The sequence below is a fragment of the Barbatula barbatula genome, assembly GCF_947034865.1.
Source record: "Barbatula barbatula genome assembly, chromosome: 6".
In the NCBI taxonomy this organism is placed as follows: domain Eukaryota; kingdom Metazoa; phylum Chordata; class Actinopteri; order Cypriniformes; family Nemacheilidae; genus Barbatula; species Barbatula barbatula.
In genome coordinates this window covers 76,465-96,939 of record NC_136765.1, presented here as the reverse complement: position 1 = coordinate 96,939, position 20,475 = coordinate 76,465, and the positions used below count along the sequence as shown (strand labels likewise).

General features: G+C 42.5%; 1 long non-coding RNA gene across 1 annotated transcript; it reads left to right on the top strand.

Moving 5' to 3' along the window:
* The first annotated feature begins 1,104 nt into the window (after window positions 1-1,104).
* On the top strand, window positions 1,105-3,009 carry LOC306895666. The gene is made up of 3 exons (XR_013786809.1): window positions 1,105-1,456; window positions 1,901-2,136; window positions 2,895-3,009. It is a non-coding gene; the product is annotated as an uncharacterized lncRNA (long non-coding RNA).
* Window positions 3,010-20,475: the final 17,466 nt, after the last annotated feature.

Genomic DNA, 20,475 nt, shown 5'->3' with positions numbered 1-20,475 from the left:
GTGTTAATCATTTTGATTTCTGCTCATTTTATTGCAACTGTCTAGGTTTGTTATTTGTTTCTTTTTTTTGTTTCCGGTATCTTTTGTGTGGATGCTGTTCATGTTCGTTTCTTTTTCTTATAAATATTATTCGTTTCTTTTGTTTTGCCTTGCCGATAGGCATTATCCATCTACATATCCCCTTCGCCATAAGGTCTGACATATATATATATTCTCGTATTGTGAATAATTGTTTCGTTGGTTTATTGTTGATTTCGTGATTTGTCTATCCCTGTCCTTTATTGGGTAGCCTATATGTGGAGAGAGGGTTGCTTACTCTGTTATAATTTAAGTTTACACGACGTGCTGTGTTTATTATTGATTGGTTTTGTGTGTGGTTTGGGTTTCTTTTTTTATTTTTGTAACTAGCCAACTGTTCCACTCTCCCAATTCTGTTTGTTTTCCTTGTTTACTCATGTGATAAACCAACGTTGCCATTAGACCTCTTAAATATTTAAACAAACTTAAAAGATAATAAAATAATTTATATTTATACCCACGTCTGTTGCCTGAATTGTTCACTCTAGGTATTTGAACCTGTGTGCCCTAACTAGGGTTATTTCCCCAAATTGTGGGGTGGCGTAGTCGATCTAAACTAGAGTATTGGGCTTTTCAAGCCCCTCCCCTTCGTTCTGCTACACTAGGAAGATTATGGCAAGCCGTTTTGACATATAAACCTATGGTTTGACTATCCATAAAACATATTTTAGATAGTTACAATTGTATTTCGACGAGTCATAATTATAATTTGACTAGTCACATTGATAATTAGAGATATCTGCAATTATAATTGCGCTAGTAAGAAATCTGATTCGAGATATCTGTAAATATGTTTTGACTAGTCAAAACTCTATTTGAGATATCTGTAATGATGTCATAGATATCTAAAATTATCTAGTCACACATACGCAAAGTATTTAAAGATATCTCGAATTCAGTTTCGACTAGTCACAATTATATTTTAAGATATCTGAATTGTGCCTGCTCCTAGTCGAATCTGCTGTTGTGTGACGTGAAACTTAACTTGCTCAACTCCTCCCCCACACCAGAGCGCTCACTCCCTACCTAATGCTAGTGCAGTGTACTGCTAATGGCTAACAACAGTTTTCTATGACGTTACTGGCATGAGAGTGAAGACTAATACTGAATTTAGGAACCATGGCGGCTACTATTCTCGACAAAATAGCAAGAAAATGTCAAAATATTGAAAGAGCTCAACGCCAGGGAACTTGTACGGAGCGGGAACTTCGTGCAATTGATCACTGCTTAATAAACGCACGGCGTATTGCACATTTACTATCTCTGGAGACTTTTGAAGAACTTGACAAAAGTCTTGACGATCTTCGAACAATGGTGTCCTCGCATCATTCACGGGTTGAGGGAACTGGTGCTTTCTCTGTCTCTCGAAATAGCTCAGGTGAGTTTTAGGCTTTTGAAATGGTTTTGATTTAATTGCAGTAGCTTACTGTATATTTACATAAAACATCCAAATTAAATGTGCCTTTTAATGTTATGAGTAGCTGTTGGTCTATATAATGTTATTTTATCACAATAGAACAAAGCCTAAAGAGATCTACAATTTATTTGAGATACGAAAAAGCCAAAAGTGTTACACACATCAAGTTCATCAGTAACTTTAAATAGAAATTAATTCGAAGCCTTACGGTCTATATTTTGTATCACACTCCACCTTTAAAAATAACAGAAAGAGTGACTCCAAGAGCCCCAAATTCTCTGTTGTTGATATTATTTTCAGCAGTACATTATACATATGATAAATTGTGTTTTTCTTATGATTTGTTGGTTATTATTAGGAGCTAAAATTCAGCAAGACAAATAAGTTTAAGTTTTTCAATTTCAGGTAGACGAGGTAGACCAGCCATTCATATAACTCGTGACCAAATAGAATTTTTAATGAAGCAAGGTCACACTGTCAGACGAATGGCCAGAATGTTGGGGTGCTCTGCTTCATTTCTGTACAAGAGATCGAAGCTGCTTGGTGTTCCCATCAGGAGAAGAATGGCAGTAGTGGATGAGGAGGAGCTTGAAAATGTAGTTAGACGACTCCATGTAGAGTTTCCAAATTCTGGGAACGAGGTAAGCCTTGGTGGTCTCACTATAAAATCTGTTATTTTAGTTTTTTCAGACTGAATTAACTTTTTATTAAACCCCTTTTAGATTATGCGAGCCTTACTTATTGCAGAAGGTTTGAGGGTTTCACGGCAAAGGGTGCGTGAGATGTTGGTCCGTGTCAACCCAGCAGCTGCTGCGAGGAGATGGAGTTGCACAGTGGCCAGAAGAGTGTATCATGTGCCCTACCCCAACAGTCTTTGGCACATTGATGGAAATATGCGCCTCATAAGGTTAGTTTAAAAATAGTTGGGGTAGCCTTTAGTTCTGTTAATGCACCATAAAATGGTATGACAAGGTGTTTAGCTGGAACCTTCATTATCACCTGCATATGATAATTTAGAAGGTTAGGTTAGTTTACGATTTACAGGTAACACTATTGTGACGGTACAAATGTTTATGTATTTTGTGAATTAATACATTAACCAATTGGAAATAAGCACACAGACTGGTTAGTTGTTATAAACTAAGTGCAAACCCAAGTTAACTACTAATACGTTGAAATGTATATTTTTAAATACCAAGCGATATTGAAATTTAAGTTGGCTGTTGTTACCATAATAGTCTGTACAGTATATTGTGGTTGTTACACAAGCACTTCATAATTTCCTGATTAGACCATGCCTATATTCATTAATTGCTCATTTTTAAATATGAATTAGTGCTCAAGTATACTTTAAATATTTTTAACAAATAACTTGCACTTCTTTTTGTTCACCTATTAGATGGGGATTCGTTATTCACGGCGCCATTGATGGGAATTCACGGCTCATCACATATTTAAACTGCAACACTGACAACTGTTCCAGCACTGTCCTGTCTCAGTTTATACAAGCAACGTGTCATTCACGAGTTCGCCCTCGCTAATAAACAGCTCCTTGTTGGGATAGATGGTAAAGCATGGGAATGAAGGTTATGCGTATTTGGCGTGTTGTGCAGGGAGTGGGCTCCGAGCCCGCCGGATCTATCCGAACCCGGAGCACTCTACCCTGCTCAGAGCAAGTGCTCCGGGCTCGGAACCGGCTCGAGCCCAGAACACACCCCCCCGGGGGTCCTGCGGGACTTTAGAAAAATGAGAGGAGCTGGGGTGGAGGAGGGATGCTTATCTGACAAGATGCAACAGGTAAGATTGTTTGTCTATTTATGATAGAGCTTGCAGGAGCTGATAGGGTAGATACGGTGATTGCTGATGGTGAACCAGCCTAGATCATTAAGTAGAGATTACGTGCTCGGCTGATAGGTGATTGCTGATGGTGAACCAGCCTAGATAATTAAGTAGAGATAGCGTGCTCGGCTGATAGGTGATTACTGCTGATGGAACATCGGGCTGATTTATATGCTTAGGTTCCTCCCGAACTTTGTTAATAAAACATCATTTCACGAGTTCGCCCTCGCTAATAAACAGCTCCTTGTTGGGATAGATGGTAAAGCATGGGAATGAAGGTTATGCGTATTTGGCGTGTTGTGCAGGGAGTGGGCTCCGAGCCCGCCGGATCTATCCGAACCCGGAGCACTCTACCCTGCTCAGAGCAAGTGCTCCGGGCTCGGAACCGGCTCGAGCCCAGAACACACCCCCCAAATGCAAATAAAGCTGGACAACCGCCGAAGTACGCATACACCCCCCCAAATGCCATGCTGTGCGTTACGGAGGTACAACCTGAATTTTAATAAACGAAAGGATGAGGGCCTGTTAGGGCTATCGCTGCTGCGATACTGACCTCATGGCTAGTAGTGTCTGCTGCTACAGAGCTTTGTTGGAAGCTCGGGCCCCTGCGGGGGCAGTTGCTGCTGTGATACTAACCTCATTGCTAGTAGTGTCTGCTGCTACAGAGCACTTGTTGGAAGCTCGGGCCCCTACGGGGGCAGTTGCTGCTGTGATACTAACCTCATTGCTAGTAGTGTCTGCTGCTACAGAGCACTTGTTGGAAGCTCGGGCCCCTGCGGGGGCAGATGCTGCTGTGATACTTACCTCATTGCTAGTAGTGTCTGCTGCTACAGAGCACTTGTTGGAAGCTCGGGGCCCCTGCGGGGGCGGTCGACCCTTGTGCGACCAATGCGCGTTTCGTGACCAATGCACGAGTGTGACCCTTGTGCGACCAATGCGCGTTGCGTGACCAATGCACGAGTGTGACCCTTGTGCGACCAATGCGCGTTTCGTGACCAATGCACGAGTGTGACCCTTGTGCGACCAATGCCCGTTGCGTGACCAATGCACGAGTGTGACCCTTGTGCTACCAATGCCCGTTGCGTGACCAATGCACGAGTGTGACCCTTGTGCGACCAATGCGCGTTTCGTGACCAATGCACGAGTGTGACCCTTGTGCGACCAATGCGCGTTGCGTGACCAATGCACGAGTGTGACCCTTGTGCGACCAATGCGCGTTGCGTGACCAATGCACGAGTGTGACCCTTGTGCGACCAATGCGCGTTTCGTGACCAATGCACGAGTGTGACCCTTGTGCGACCAATGCGCGTTGCGTGACCAATGCACGAGTGTGACCCTTGTGCGACCAATGCGCGTTGCGTGACCAATGCACGCTGGTGGTGCCTGCTGCTACAGAGCACTTGTTGGAAGCTCGGGCCCCTGCGGGGGCGGTCGCTGCTGCGATACTGGCTTCATTGCTGGTGGTGCCTGCTGCTACAGAACACTTGTTGGAAGCTCGGGCCCCTGCGGGGGCGGTCGCTGCTGCGATACTGGCTTCATTGCTGGTGGTGCCTGCTGCTACAGAGCACTTGTTGGAAGCTCGGGCCCCTGCGGGGGCGGTCGCTGCTGCGATACTGGCTTCATTGATGGTGGTGCCTGCTGCTACAGAGCACTTGTTGGAAGCTCGGGCCCCTGCGGGGGCGGTCGCTGCTGCGATACTGGCTTCATTGCTGGTGGTGCCTGCTGCTACAGACCACTTGTTGGAAGCTCGGGCCCCTGCGGGGGCGGTCGCTGCTGCGATACTGGCTTCCTTGCTGGTGGTGCCTGCTGCTACAGAGCACTTGTTGGAAGCTCGGGCCCCTGCGGGGGCGGTCGCTGCTGCGATACTGGCTTCATTGCTGGTGGTGCCTGCTGCTACAGAGCACTTGTTGGAAGCTCGGGCCCCTGCGGGGGCGGTCGCTGCTGCGATACTGGCTTCATTGATGGTGGTGCCTGCTGCTACAGAGCACTTGTTGGAAGCTCGGGCCCCTGCGGGGGCGGTCGCTGCTGCGATACTGGCTTCATTGCTGGTGGTGCCTGCTGCTACAGAACACTTGTTGGAAGCTCGGGCCCCTGCGGGGGCGGTCGCTGCTGCGATACTGGCTTCATTGCTGGTGGTGCCTACTGCTACGGAGCACTTGTTGGAGGCTAGGACCCCTGCGGGGCCGGTTGGGCGAGTGGTGCAGTCTTCGAGACTTTGAGAACAACGTCGTGAGATGGAAGCGCTGGCTGCCTTGTTAACAAACTGTATTGTGGTGCCGCCTTCAGCAAAGAAGACTGGCTCAGCCGAGCCCCAGATGTGAGAACCATCTCCTCCGAAGGTGTTCCCGGGTGTCAAAGCTGGACAACTGGTAACTTGTTAATGCGACGCCTGCTTGAGTCGATTGGTCCGAAGGTGATGCGATCTTCAAGGAATCATGAGTCAAAGTGGCTGAGGTTTGAACTAACATCCGAGACTATCAGATGATACGGGCAAGGAGTGTTTGCTGGGCTTCCCTGAGGAGCGACAAGTCTGTCCGGATGTAGCTTCTAAAAGCCTCTGATGACCAACGGCCTAGGGCTTGGATCTGCGGCTGGGATAGGCCCTTTTGGGCGGCTGTGGTAGCTGCGCCTATGCGGAAGGAGTGACCGGAAAAGTTGTCTGCTGGGATGCCAGATTGGAGCAGGACGGCTTTGAGGTGCTTCTGAAACCAGAAGCGTGAGGCCGGGCGATTAGAGTCGTCGACGAAGAGGGGATCCGATAAGGCCGCTGACCGGGGTTGTCTGTAGCGAAGGTAGGCTAGGAGGGTTCGATATGGCTGAATCGGTGAATTGATGTTGAACACGTAGACGAAATGACCTCTCCTGATCTGGTCAGTCTTACTTTGCTTAATCGAGTAAGAAATCGTCTCCGAATCCAGCACCTGGAGGTCATTCATGGTGGGGTGAACTGAAGGGTCGAATTTGGATGTGGTGGTGATCTCTGAGCATCGTAGAAAGCCGAAGAACGCCAATGTGAACATGGCGTCAAGTGTGCGGGCAACATGTGTGGAGTGATATCCCTTGCGGAGGGTGGAGATGCATTTGGTGAGAATCTCCAAGGTAATGGGCCTCCTAGCGTCCTGACGGGCGGGTTGGGATCTTCGTATGCCTTGGATAACCATTGATGTTTGGGAGCTTGCTATGGCCGGTGACGGGGAGTTGAAAATCAATTTATGGAAGAACTGGAGTCCGCTGAGGTAACCTCTGATGGAGCTGGCCTGAAGGTTTTTTGCGGTGTTGAGAAATGAGATGTATGAGGTAATTGTGAGGAGAGAAAATTCTGGGAAGGGAATGCTGAAAGCCTGGTGAAATGATCTGAAGCTTCTCCACGCCGTGAGGTATGATTGCAGGGTCCTGGGGGAAACTGCCTTAGTTATGGAATTGAGAGAGGCATCGAGAAGCGTTTGCAGTGGGTGATTCACTGGAAGATCAACTCCGGATAAGGTTGTACAGGAATAGGCCTGGGGTCCGCTTCGAGCGCCAGCAGCCTGGACTTCTGCCAAAATCTGCGCTCTGATGTTGCTGGAGACTGGTGGAGGTTCCATCACATGCACGTGTGGAGGCGCTGGCATCGCAGCGGCTGTGGCCAATGAAAACGTGGGGCGTGCCTGTTGAAGAGAGAGAATGGCAGTCGTTTGCGCGTTGTGCGGCGACAAGCTCGTGCTAGCGTTGGCAGCGGCACCGGAGATATGAGGCCCAGGGACTGAGGCCTGTGACTCTAACGGAGGCAGCCTCACCCCAGAAATCAATTCCGGCGCCGCGGGCCAAGATCCAGGGGCGGGAAAAGCGAATCTAGTGGCGGCCGCTTGTGCGTCTAACAGAGATAGGCTCGGGGTAGCGGTGGTAGCGGTGTCAAGGAATTGTGGTACGGAGACCAGCGCTTGTGTCCCCAGCGGAGGCAGCCTCGCACTGGGGAGCCATGAGCCCGGGGCGGGCAAGGTGAATCTAATGGCGTCCGCTTGTGCATCTAACGGAGACATGCTCGCGCTAGCGGCGGAAGCGAAGAACTGCGGTCCGGAGACCAGAGCTTGTGTCCCCAGCGGAGGCAGCCTCGCACTGGGGAGCCAAGAGCCCGGGGCGGGCAAGGCGAATCTAATGGCGTCCGCTTGTGCATCTAACGGAGACATGCTCGCGCTAGCGGCGGAAGCGAAGAACTGCGGTCCGGAGACCAGCGCTTGTGTCCCCAGCGGAGGCAGGCTCGCACTGGGGAGCCAAGAGCCCGGGGCGGGCAAGGCGAATCTAATGTCGGGCGTTTGTATGTGTAACGGAGACAAGCTTGCGCTAGCGACGGCGCCAAAGAAAAGTGGTCCAGAGACCAGCGGTTGTATTCCCACCGGAGGCAGCCTCACGCCTGAGACGTATGGGTGAGCCAGGGCTCCTGAGAGTTGCCGGCCAGCCTGTACGGGGCGGTCATCTACAGTCGCTGTGCTGTCCCACGCGTTGAGCTGATATGCCGCGGGCTGCCGGAGGTGCTCGATCGGGATATCCGTGGCTTCTAGCATGACCTGAACGCTTCCAAGACTTGCCGAAGGCTTGCTGCGTCGGCTCGAGTGAGGGAGGCCTAGCCGAGCCGCGGAGGTAGATTGCCCGTGCCTGGAATAGACGGGACCCCGAGCCGAGCCTGGCTCCTTATTGACAGCCGATCGTGCCAACCTCATCGAGGGGACGTCAGCCTGGGACGACACGTAAAGGGTGTAGAGCTCTAGTTTCGACATCCGCCTGCTGAATGGGACGTCCGCGTTGGCAAGGGCCAGACGAAGGCTCTGGATCGTCCACTTGCTGCATGCAGATATCTTGGGGAGCGCAGAGGCGTATGATGACGCCGGTGAATGAGGTGGAGATCGTGCCGGTGGGAGCGATGACGAACCCTTCCTCTTAGATGCACGCCGCTCAGAGCGGCGGGGATGGCGGCCCCGCGGCGAAGCTTGGAAATAGTCCGTATAATCCGACCCTGAGCTGGAAAGCTGGGGTGCGCATGATGGCACCGAAGGATCTGGAACGTTTGCTACTTTAGAGACCACGGGAGACTCTGACATAGTGGCGAAACTTGACGATGCTTATCTGACAAGATGCAACAGGTAAGATTGTTTGTCTATTTATGATAGAGCTTGCAGGAGCTGATAGGGTAGATACGGTGATTGCTGATGGTGAACCAGCCTAGATCATTAAGTAGAGATTACGTGCTCGGCTGATAGGTGATTGCTGATGGTGAACCAGCCTAGATAATTAAGTAGAGATAGCGTGCTCGGCTGATAGGTGATTACTGCTGATGGAACATCGGGCTGATTTATATGCTTAGGTTCCTCCCGAACTTTGTTAATAAAACATCATTTATGGTATTCCCTCCAGGGTCAGGTCAGATCATGGTGGTGAGAATGTACAAGTCGCCCTTTTCATGAATCTTGTCCTAGGACTGCAACGCCGGAGTCACATCACAGGAGAATCAGTCCACAATCAAAGAATAGAGCGTTTGTGGAGGGATGTGTTTTTACATGTGTTACAACCATTCTACAATACTCTCTACACTCTTGAGGATTTTGAACTTCTAGAACCAGGAAATGACATTCACAAAGTTTCACTCAGAATAGTTTTTCTTCCACAAATTCAAGCTAAACTACAGCATTTTAAAGAGGCATGGAATAGCCATTCTCTGCGCACAGAAAATAATAAAACCCCAACTCAAATCTGGACAGAAGGAATGCTTTCAAGGATGGAAACTGACAATACAGCCATCAATAATGTGTTTGGAGAAAATCCCTACAGACCTGAAAATTTGAATGCACTCCTTGCTCAGCATGGCATTGAATCATTGCCCACAGCTGAAAATGAAGAGATCCCAGCTGTAATAGTAGACCAACCTATGCGCATGCCACCAAATGCTACAAGTGTAAGACTGGATCTAAAATCCCTTTATATATTTTAAAATCTAACAATATAACTTTAAATACATTAGTGAAACATTACATGAGTAAATCATGACAAATGTATTTTTTATTTAACTGTTTTAACAAATACAGCATGCCAACGCGCCACAATGGAACAGCTATAACACCATTTCAGAAACACTGATCTTAAACTGACTTGATCCGTCAGTAAAAAATCTAAAATTAACTTTAGACAACACCAAAAGTTGGGCTTTGCACAATTCCATCTGTCATGTACCTTTTAAACATTTCATATTCTGCGTGTATTGGCAGCCGAAGTACAACAAGGCAAGTATTGGCCTCTGGAAAGATTTTTCCATGATCATGAAGGAACTCTATTTGTGGAGAATAGGGAAAACCCAGTGGCGGCACTGATGAAGCACCAGTGGCGAACTCCATTATCATCTGAAGGGTGATTGCATTACACTCTCCTTCTAACATAAAAAAAAAAGAAAAAGTACACTTTACAACAAGTTTGTATTTGTTAACATTATTTATTGCATTAGCTAACATGAAATATCAATAAGCAATATTGTTTATCAGCATTTATTATTTATTCATTCATTGGTTGGTTAAAGCCAATTGTTCATGGTAGTTTAAAACGCATTAAAACTTTTTAGGTTACAACTTTTAATAAAAAAATGTTTTATTAGTAAATACAGAAAATTAACATGAACTAAGATTAATTAAAATGTTAAGAAATAATGTTTACTGTTGGTGCATGTTAGCTAATACAACATTATTAAAGTGTGGCAGAAAATACTGGTTTGTAAAGTGCAGTTCTTTGGCATTGACTCCTACAAAAAACATCATATGTGTTTTCTGAGTCTGCAAGCTTAGTTCTGTCTTTTCTTTCAGATGACAACTAGCACTATTTTATAAGCATTACTTTAACTACTTTATAATGTATCGTGAAGCACTGTGAAACTGTAACAAGACATACCTTCCACATCTATTAACCAGTCTCTCCAGTGGCATATGTTCTTATTTTCTCTAGATCTTCTGTTGCTGCCTTGCGGAGAGAAGTTCACCTTAAAAAGACTGCAGAGGTCCTTTGCCTGGAGGGGCTTTTCTTCATTGACGAACATATCATAAAACAGTGCAGAATTCTTCTGCATCTCTTCTAGCAAACCAAGAGTTTGCAACCCTTCTACAAACCTGTAGAACAGACATTACATTCAACATAAATTTCAATATAAATATAATTCTTATATGCGATCAGGAAAGAAGGTATAAAATGTCACTCACTGGTCTAAGGCTGCTTGCAGTCTTCCGTGTACAAAAAACTCTACAGCTGACTGTACAAGAGAGTTCTTTTCTGTCAAGTTTGATATGTATCTTAAAGCACCTATAATGCTTAAGCTGTCTGCTGCCTCTGCAATGGCAGAGTTTGCCTCTAGAACAGTTGTTGCTTCCTGTATCTAAAACAGCAATTAGAATACAATTTTATAGTTGTGAAAATAATCATGCATGTGGTGATCAATTCAATTCTCAAGAGTACTTCCTCGCCTTGATTAGTTGCTCCCTAAAGGTATGGTCTCCAACCTCATCCACAGAGGCAGGGAATGTCGGCACACCACAGATCTGATGAAAAAGCCTTTCAGAGAAGAAATGTGGGCACACTCCGCCATGGACAACACAAACAGCAATCATCTTGCCCACGAAGGAGTATAACCTAGTTTGTAAAGCTAAAGGAAAACAAACAGAGTAACATCTACATCAGAACCTTCTCCATTCTCATAATGAATTAAATCATTCTAAAAACCTCTGGCTTTATTTTTCTTAAAATTCCACCTGCTGGAATTTTGATCTCATTACAGGTGAAAAGCATTAAATTAATGTGAAATTGGATTGAGTTTTACATTTGTAATGTATATGGGTGAAGAATGTGGCACACTAGCATAAACTGCTTATTCAGCTTAATTATTTCAATAGATACAATCCTTGACATGTGAACTAACAGATCACGACTACAAGAGTAACATTGCACAGGAGCTGCTCAGTAATACAAAGACCATGCTGGGTGTTTAAAATGAAGCACTTCTATAAACTGATCAGTATCCAGGACCATAACATTTTTGTAATGAAAGCATTAGTAGACATCCTGACCTTGAGTGTCAAGAGCCAAACTCTGATCTTTCTCATGGCCCTGAAAGATACTTGACTGATGGATGGCTCGCATCAATAGCCTTAGGTATTCTCTTGTTGGGCCGCCTTCATCCACTGCCCCTTCACCATTCTCATCAGCATCGACAAAAACTATATCTAGTTTTGCTTCTGGATTGAACCGCCGCCTTTTGAATGCTTGCAGGCTACACTGTAGTATGTTATCTCTGCATACATTTATTTGGTTACTTGTTGGGCAAAAGCTTTTATCAACTTTGCAGAGCAATTTTTTAAGTATGGTTTGTAGGTCAACCCTGCAAGAGACCAAGAAGTCATTCAGTCAACGAACATTGAACTGTTAAAAGTTTTTAAAAAAGTACTTATAGTTATGTGAAGTTACTATAGTTATGAAGAGGAACATACTCATCGACAGGTGCCTCCCAGTGTAGAGGGGATTCTTGGTGGAAAGAAGGGGCATCATCTAAAAGATCAATAACTGATGCCTGGGGAGATGGAGGGTGCAAATCAAGTGTAGGCTGCATATCAAGGTCAATAATATTTGGCTGTGCAGAAGGACAGCAGGGTAATGGTTGTGCTTCAAAAATTACATATGGCAGCTGGACAGAAGACAGTGCCAGTGAGGACTGGGCAGTTGGCAGAGCCACTGGATGTTGGACAGGAGATGGAGCCACTAGGGGAAGAGCAGAAGTTGAAGCTGCAGAAGGCAGAGCTACTGGAGGCAGGGCAGGAGATGAAGCTGCTGGATGTTGGATAGGGGGCAGTGTCACTAGGGGAATGGCAGAATGTGAAGCCACTGAAGGCTGGGCAGGAGGTGGACTCGTTGAAGGATGGACAGAGGGCAAAGCCACTGGTGGCAGAGCAGAAGGAGGAGCTACTGGATGTTGAACAGGGGGCGTAGCAACTGAAGGCTGGGCGGGTGATGGAGCTGCTGGAGGCTGGGCAAGAATATCAGGGAAAAAAACGCTGAATAAATTTATAACATATGCCATATACCATGCTGGCTTTTAAATACTTTTGCTGTTGGAGAACTGCTGTCTAAAAGCAATGTCACACAATCGGTCTGTGGTATGAGGTATATTTTCATAAGCATTGGTGTCATAAAGACTACAGCAGAACTCTGGCTTGTGATATTGCAACAGTAACGTACCAGATCATCTAAAGATGGCAACCAAAGAACATATAAAGTCGAGGATGACTTTATGCCATGATCTGCAATTGACCCAGAAGAAGAGCTCTCAATAGCTTTTGAAGCAGCAGCTTCCTGAACTTGGAAAACTTTACTGGCCATGTCATTTTGTCCAATAAAGTCAAATAAGACCTGGAAGCAAACACACATAATGGCAATTGTCAATAACAAAATAAGCAAACCTATGAAAAACACGTCGTCCTCTTAAACGGATTCTCTCACCTGAATTGGCTCAGACATGATGAATTTTCTCTTGTTCACATACCCATCTGGATACTTGAATTTCAAAAACTCTCCCTCAAGGGGTTCCACACGAGCAGCCATTCTCTGACGTCTTTCCTCAATGACCTAAAAAACATTAACATTTAAAAAAAAACATGTTACAACAAAAAATGTAATGGAAGCACTTACCTTTTTGCGTTGTTCTTCCAAAAGCTCATAGCACAGTCTCCTCCTGTCCTGTAAAACCAGAATACATTTTAATAAATTGCATACATTTTCGTTGCATCACAGTGAGCATTCAGTGATTTTTTTAAATTACCTTTTCTTGATCTGCCAACAAGGAAGCATTAAATTCTTCATCTTGCTGGGAACGCATTGCTCGCCATTCATGCAGGGACTACAGTAAATCCACACAAAACAATACAGTTACAAATAAATACTTCTCAAAAACCTCACAATAGCAAACTTAACTCACATCAAAATGTACAGCTTCCGTAATCTCTGCATCTAAGGAGGTGTCATCCAGTGCTGCAGCAGTACATGATGTTTGGATGTTTTGTGATATGGATGGGGATGGTGTCATTTCCTGATGCTAGACGAAAAATCGTTATGTGTAATAATGTTCAAGTATAGCAATGCCAAAAATACTTTTTACTTCCTGCACTGTTAAGTAACCTGCACTGTCACTTAACTTAAGAATTATGTTCAGTGCAGAAACATCACGGTAAGATTTCATACTAGCAAACCGCGAACTGAACAACATAAATAAGGTTATTAAAAAAAAAAAAAAAGAGTAGTTCTAATACGGATATTATTAAGAAGTAAGTATTTTTTGGCACCCTTTGTCTGTGTTCAGTGTGAAAAGAAATTATACCTGCAACACTTCTGCTTGTGGGACAATATAGAGCCTGCTTTTGCCGATTGCTTTTTTTAGGTCCCTCACAGAATCTACATGAACTTTATCGATCTTGCGTCCTTTGCCTGCTCTTGCCAGATGGAAACCTGTCAAGTTTAAGCTTACATTTGGGTAGCTTTGGCAGACAAAGTTGTTTAATTCAGACAGAGTCCAGTTTAGCTGAATTTTTGACTTTTGGGTTCCTGTCTCTGATGATTCCTGCACTGGTCTACCTATAAAATTCAATGTCCACATAAGCAACACATACAAATAAACGTTACAAATTTATTAAAAAGAGACATAGATCACTACCAAGTTAGGTAAATTATAAATAACATTTTCTGATAGCTCTGACATCTGTTTCAACTACACATTTACCTAGGCCTAGGTTTCCAAATCGGTCAAGTGCTAATGTAGAGGGTAAAACCTCAATATCTGGGCCGGGTAGGAGGAAAAGGTTAGTCTGCCAGACAGCATTTTCTTGCCTCCCTGATGGTCCTGGGATACACACATAAACACAGAGCTAACCAATACCCAGAGGATTGATGTCAAGGTTAGCCTGTCGATGCTAACATAGCACACCCCTACTTACTGTGCTGGACATGACGCCGGAAAAGGCGTCTAGTTGAAGAAAGTAGGTTATCTTGACTGTTAATTGAAAGCTCTCGCCTGGCTCTTGAGATGCTACTGAAAACTCTGTCAAATACTGCTGACTGAGGCTCGTGGTCTGATGACATTGTTGGCACCAACAATCTTCAACTTTAATCTTTAACAAAATGATAGAAACACGACATGACACTAATAATATGAACCAATTTCCTAATTCCAATAAAAAATGTAATTAAACTATAAACATAAAGACAGTGTAGTTCACTCTCATAATCTTAGGCAGAATACATGGTTTAGTTGTTTTGTGTCCTAACACGATTTAGTATAGTTTTAACTAAATGTTATATTTTGCATGTTTATAGAAGAAGTTTGGACCGCATAACGTATGATTATATTGTTACTCTGAAATATATAAAAATATACATTTAGTAAACGATGTCATGATGGCTCATTTCAGCAAAGCTAGCTTACATCAAAAGCGTAATTAAATTGAGATGGATCAGAGCACAACATCAGATGTTATAAACAGGCAGTCATTACAGAGAACGATAAGATTTCAACGAAAAACATTATTGTACGTTATTTCCCTTGGTACTGTAATCATGATTATTAATGTCTATAAACAGAATATGCTAATCGTTATTGCAGTAGTCTACGAACATGCATTCCATATTTGTAGACTACTACACAGACTAAACAAACCGTTAAGCGTATAGGAACGTTTATTTGCTAATGTACAATCACGACTTCAATAGGTTCTCTGAATACAAAACGGATTACTTACTCAAACGGGGAATGCACTGTCCATCGAGAGGAAAATGAGTAAATTTCACTGTATAAACCGCCTGTTATAATAATTTAGTCTGTCGTCTATGTAACGTACATCTTTCCTGCACACTGTTGTTTTTTGTTGGGTCAGTGAGCGCGCGAAAAAGCACATCACTTCTGAACAGGTGACTAATGTAAACGCCTCTGATTGGCCATTACATTCAGTAGCTCAAGATGGCAGTCTGTGATTTATATTCTTGGCAGATCTAAGTTTTGTTCACTTTGACTTTCATTTTAATCACGCTTCTTTATTTAAATTCCGACTATGGCTTCAAGTGATGATGTCCTTCAAATATAGATAATTGTCATAACTTTTAACTATCTCAGACCTTGCTCCGAAGCTAACGTCACATCTTTAATCCATGAGGAGTAAATATCTACAATCTTATAATAAACTGCACATTACCGTGCAAGACAAACAACTGAAAAATAATTGTCTGGACACATTTTTATAGTGATTTACTTACCAGAATCGATCGAAACAAGTCAGAGGCTACTTGTAAGGCTCCAGACAGAGAAGTCCAGGCGGCTTCACGTCAGGATTTGTGAAATAAGGAAAGGAAGGCGGGGCTTAGGAAACGTGTATTTGCATGCATTCATTTTAGATATCTATAAAGTAATTTTGACTAGTTAGAATGTTAATTCCAGATATCTATATTGAAATTCTTCCTGTCGCCAAGCTAAATGAAGATATATCCAAAGAAAGATCTTCCTAGTTACAAATCAGACTGAGATATTCATAATTAAATTGCAGATATCTTTAAATGAGATATCACTAGGAAGAATTTCAATTCAAGATATCTCTAATTTAGTTTTGTCTAGTCAAAAATCCAATTCAAGATATCTACAATTAAAATAAGACTAGTAATAAGTTACTTTCAGATATCTGCAAATGTGGTTTTGGATATCTTTAAAAATGATTCATTAAAGATATCTTAAATGTGATTATGACTAGTCAAAGACCAGTTACAGATATCTCTAATTATGATTTCTACTGGTGGTAACTCAGTTAGAGATATCTCTAATTGAATTATCACTAGTAAAAATTAGTTCAAGATATCTCTAATTGGAATTATGCCTAGTACAAAATGAATTATAGATATCTTTAATTGCAGTTTCTACTAGTCAAAACACATTTGTAGATATCTGAAAATATTTTTCAATGGAAGTCAATGGAAGATATGACTAGTCAAAACAGCATTGTAGATATCTCAAATGTATATTATGAATAGCCAAAATAACATTATAGATATCCTTATTGCCTGTTATGACTAGTCATAATTATATTGTAGATATACTAATTCCAATTGCGACGACTCAAAATTACAGAAGAGATATCTTGAATTGGAATTTTGACTAGCCAAAACTAAATTATGACTAGTACAGCCAGGCGTGTTTTATGTCAAAACGGCTTGCCATAGGAAGATCTTTCTTTGGATATATCTTCATTTAGCTTGGCGACAGGAAGAATTTCAATATAGATATCTGGAATTAACATTCTAACTAGTCAAAATTACTTCATAGATATCTAAAATGAATGCATGCAAATACACTTTTTCTAAGCCCCACCTTAAGCGTTTTTAACCAATCCTTCCTTGGAAACTGTTGTCAGCTGCCATTTTGTCAAATAATTATATAATAAAGGTCTTACATTTTGTGTCATTCAAACTGCTTCATACAAAAGTCATTTTAAAAGAATGAAAATAAAAACTTGGCATAAGGTATGCAGAGGTATTAGTAAAGATAATTTTAAGATTTAAGACATTTAAGATAAGCATCTGTATAGGCATCATGTCTGGTGTAACAATTTGATTCATTTGTAAATATTTAATTGCACTGGACTCATCACTGAACACAACAGAACATCACCATAATTGATCTCTTACTATAATATAATACAATACTCCCACCTTGTGTGTAACTACCTAAAGACACAACTTAACCTGCATTAACAATACATACTGTATGGATAACGAAACATACTTATAAATGCCATTAATGAATGTTAAACTATGATTCACTTGTAATCTTCTTCAAAAAAAGTTATATATTTTGTATATATACAAAATAAATTACAACAAAACAAGCAGTTTGCTGTTCTTTGTATTTATTGAACATTACACATTGTTTGGTCCGCTTTGTCACATGACTGCAATGCTATGCAGACATGCATGTTGGACATCTTTTACAACATGAATGCATCCAAATATTATTTAATAATCACGTAAGAAGCATACTTTATTCGGTTCTTTTCTCTCCTTGACAAGTTACAAACGCTGTCTACTGTTGTTAGCCGTTAGCACTAGGTGTAAGGAGGGGTAACCCTTATTTCAGTTAGATGGAAGGGTCTTTAATACATCCAACTGGAGAAAGCGTAACAGCTAACAAACCCATAGACTTTTTCATTTCATTATCAGAAACTTGTATTATTTCCTCTACATTTAATGTCAGCAAATAACATAAAGTAGATGTGCATCTCCGTCTTTCTCCAGTGTATAGCAGCACTGTGTCTCCCCCCATTTACGTCCACTCTATCCATTGCTGCCAAAAAACTTCTAAACTGGTTACAAAAATGTACATGTAAGTGTAAGACTCAGATGATAATGACGATGATATGTAAAACCCACTGGAATAATAGAACAATCAATGATCAGACTGTTTAAATGACTAGACACATAGATTTTGTCCAAACATGCTGCATTGACTGTGTTTTCAGTAAATTTTACACATTTACATTTATGCATTTCACAGACGTTTTTATCCTAAGTGACTTACATTGCGTAATACTATACATTTATATTTGAGTATGTGCAATCCCTGTGATCGAATAGTGACAGTTTCAGTAAAGTGCCAGTCACCTGTTCTATCATAATAACATTACCATCATTTGAACACTGATCACTAAAAAATAACGCAATCATGCCCTATACTGGGTGAATTGAGATCTAAGAAACAGTATTATGCACTTACACATTACAGGTTAATTTCACCAAGTCTTATGACACTTTCCCTTTTGACCTTGCACTATGTTATTGGTGCAAAATGTTTAGCATCAAAAGATTGAATTCTAATGACAGATCTTACTATTTTACCAATTAAAAACTAAAATTCCATGCACAAAAGTGCCTCTTAATCTTTATTAAAGAAAGCAACATTATCACTACATTAATAGAATCAAAAGTGATCTTTGAGTATGCATACGGTTAAACATAGCTACAATATCATTCCTAACTAAAACAATCCAAGGTTTATATTTAGTAAATAAAGACAAGAGCAACACTTACGCAGTTTATTACAGAGCATTTCAGGGAGAGACAGCGTTCTCTTGGACTCAGACGGACCCTTGACGCTGTCCCGTAAAGATCGGACACTCTTCTGTCGATTACGGGCAAAGCGTGCGCGTCTGATCTTTCACAGAGCCGCATCACTCAGGTTGCCGACATTTGTCCTCACGGCAGTGATGGCTCATAGAGAAAATGCAAAATGATCAATAGATTTAGACATTCTTAACTTCACACACACACACACTACAGATGATTTTACTGGAATCTTTTGTAAATGAGCATCACTTCATCCAGACACTGATACCAAACTCTTCTTCGGAAAGAAATGCTGCTTGAATTGATAGAAATACTTCATACATGTACATATAAGCACCTGTCACACTGTCATCATGATACAACAGACACATGACACAGATGATTGAAACAGATTGAAAGATGATGATAAGCCTGTCTCAGTTAACACATGCACACACAGATGTTTTCATGTTTTATTGGGTCCTAATTATTTAGGAACGCTCAGCCTACCTCTACACCAAATCCTTTACACAAACCTTTCTGCATTCTTACATTTTGAAATAAACATTATTTACTTATATAATCCATCTGACTGATACACACAATGTAGCTGATTTCAGGTTTGCACACACACACACACACTGAGAAACAAGGACAAACACTCACTTGTAGGAAAAGGAAAGTCTTTATTGCAGTCGAGATGGAGTTGAGGCTTTAGCGAGAGCGTCTCGAACCGATTGACAAAGAACTCCCAGCTGAGAGCAGGAATCTCATGTTTAAGCGAATGAAGCAGCAGCAGTTTGCTGAGGATGATGGGTCGATCTCTGACCACCGTATCAAACTGAAAATCCAGACACAGACACAAACCCTGAAGGAAGACAAACACAAACATGTCAGCTGTCTCAGTTGATGGGGATATGACGATAGGTTAACAGACCGGGGGGCTGCTAGAATTTTATAGTTTTTTTAACACTGCATATAGGAATTTATAGTCTGTCTGATATCTGACCTGTATTTTGACTTGCTAACCTTATATGTTTTGCTTATAGTCAATGTTTTCTTGTACAGCTGCTTTGTAACAATGAAAATTGTAAAAAGCGCTATATAAATAATGCTGACTTGACTTGACTTTTAGCAATAAAAAGTAACAATTGCGTCAACTTCACTTCATCAGTTAAAAACATGCAGATTGATCGAAGTGTAATGGAGGTCTGCTAGTGCAAGTGCAAACGTCACTCTTTGTTAGAGATCGCAATTTTTTCCCTACCATGGCGAGGGAAATGACACTGGACCGATTGGCCTCAGACTGGTTATAATAACACTAATAGCAGAAGCGTTAGTTGGATAATAAAACAAGCAGATTGACCAGGAGACATATGCAAGCAGGACTTCAAAGGACGTTTCATAGAAGTGTTTCAGAGGTATGCACGCAGACACACACACACACACGATATCAGTTTATTACACAGAACAGCTTTCACAGCGAAAGTCATGGAAGCTGTTATTCGACCGTTGGTTATCTTACAATGTGTGTAGCTGAATTCTTATTATGAAAGTGAATGGAATTAAGTGCGTAGCTCAGTCAAATGTTTACAGTGTCTGATAACCAAACACTACTCCAGTGGCTCTTCCTCTTCTCTAAGGACGGCCTCACCCTTTTTCGGTGTATTCCTTTGGGCTGAGGTTATCCAAAAACTTTAGGAATAGAGACATCATGTTCCCGAGAAGTAAAGGGCTGTTGTCCCATTCCAGCAGTTCCCTTTCTGTCGGTCTCTCGACGTTGTGTCGAGCCGACAGATGGGGTTTGACTTGAGAACCAATCGTCTTCTGACTATTTAGAAAAGGCCAATGAAAATTGGCGAATGAAATTTGCATGCCGGACTCCGCTCCCGGATATCCGGGTATAAAAGGGAGACGGCGTGCTGCATTCATTTACCTTTTGTTCTTCGGAGCCTTCGCATCTGATGACAACTATCCATTGCTGACGGCGTGGTGCAGCGGAGTGCTGGGCG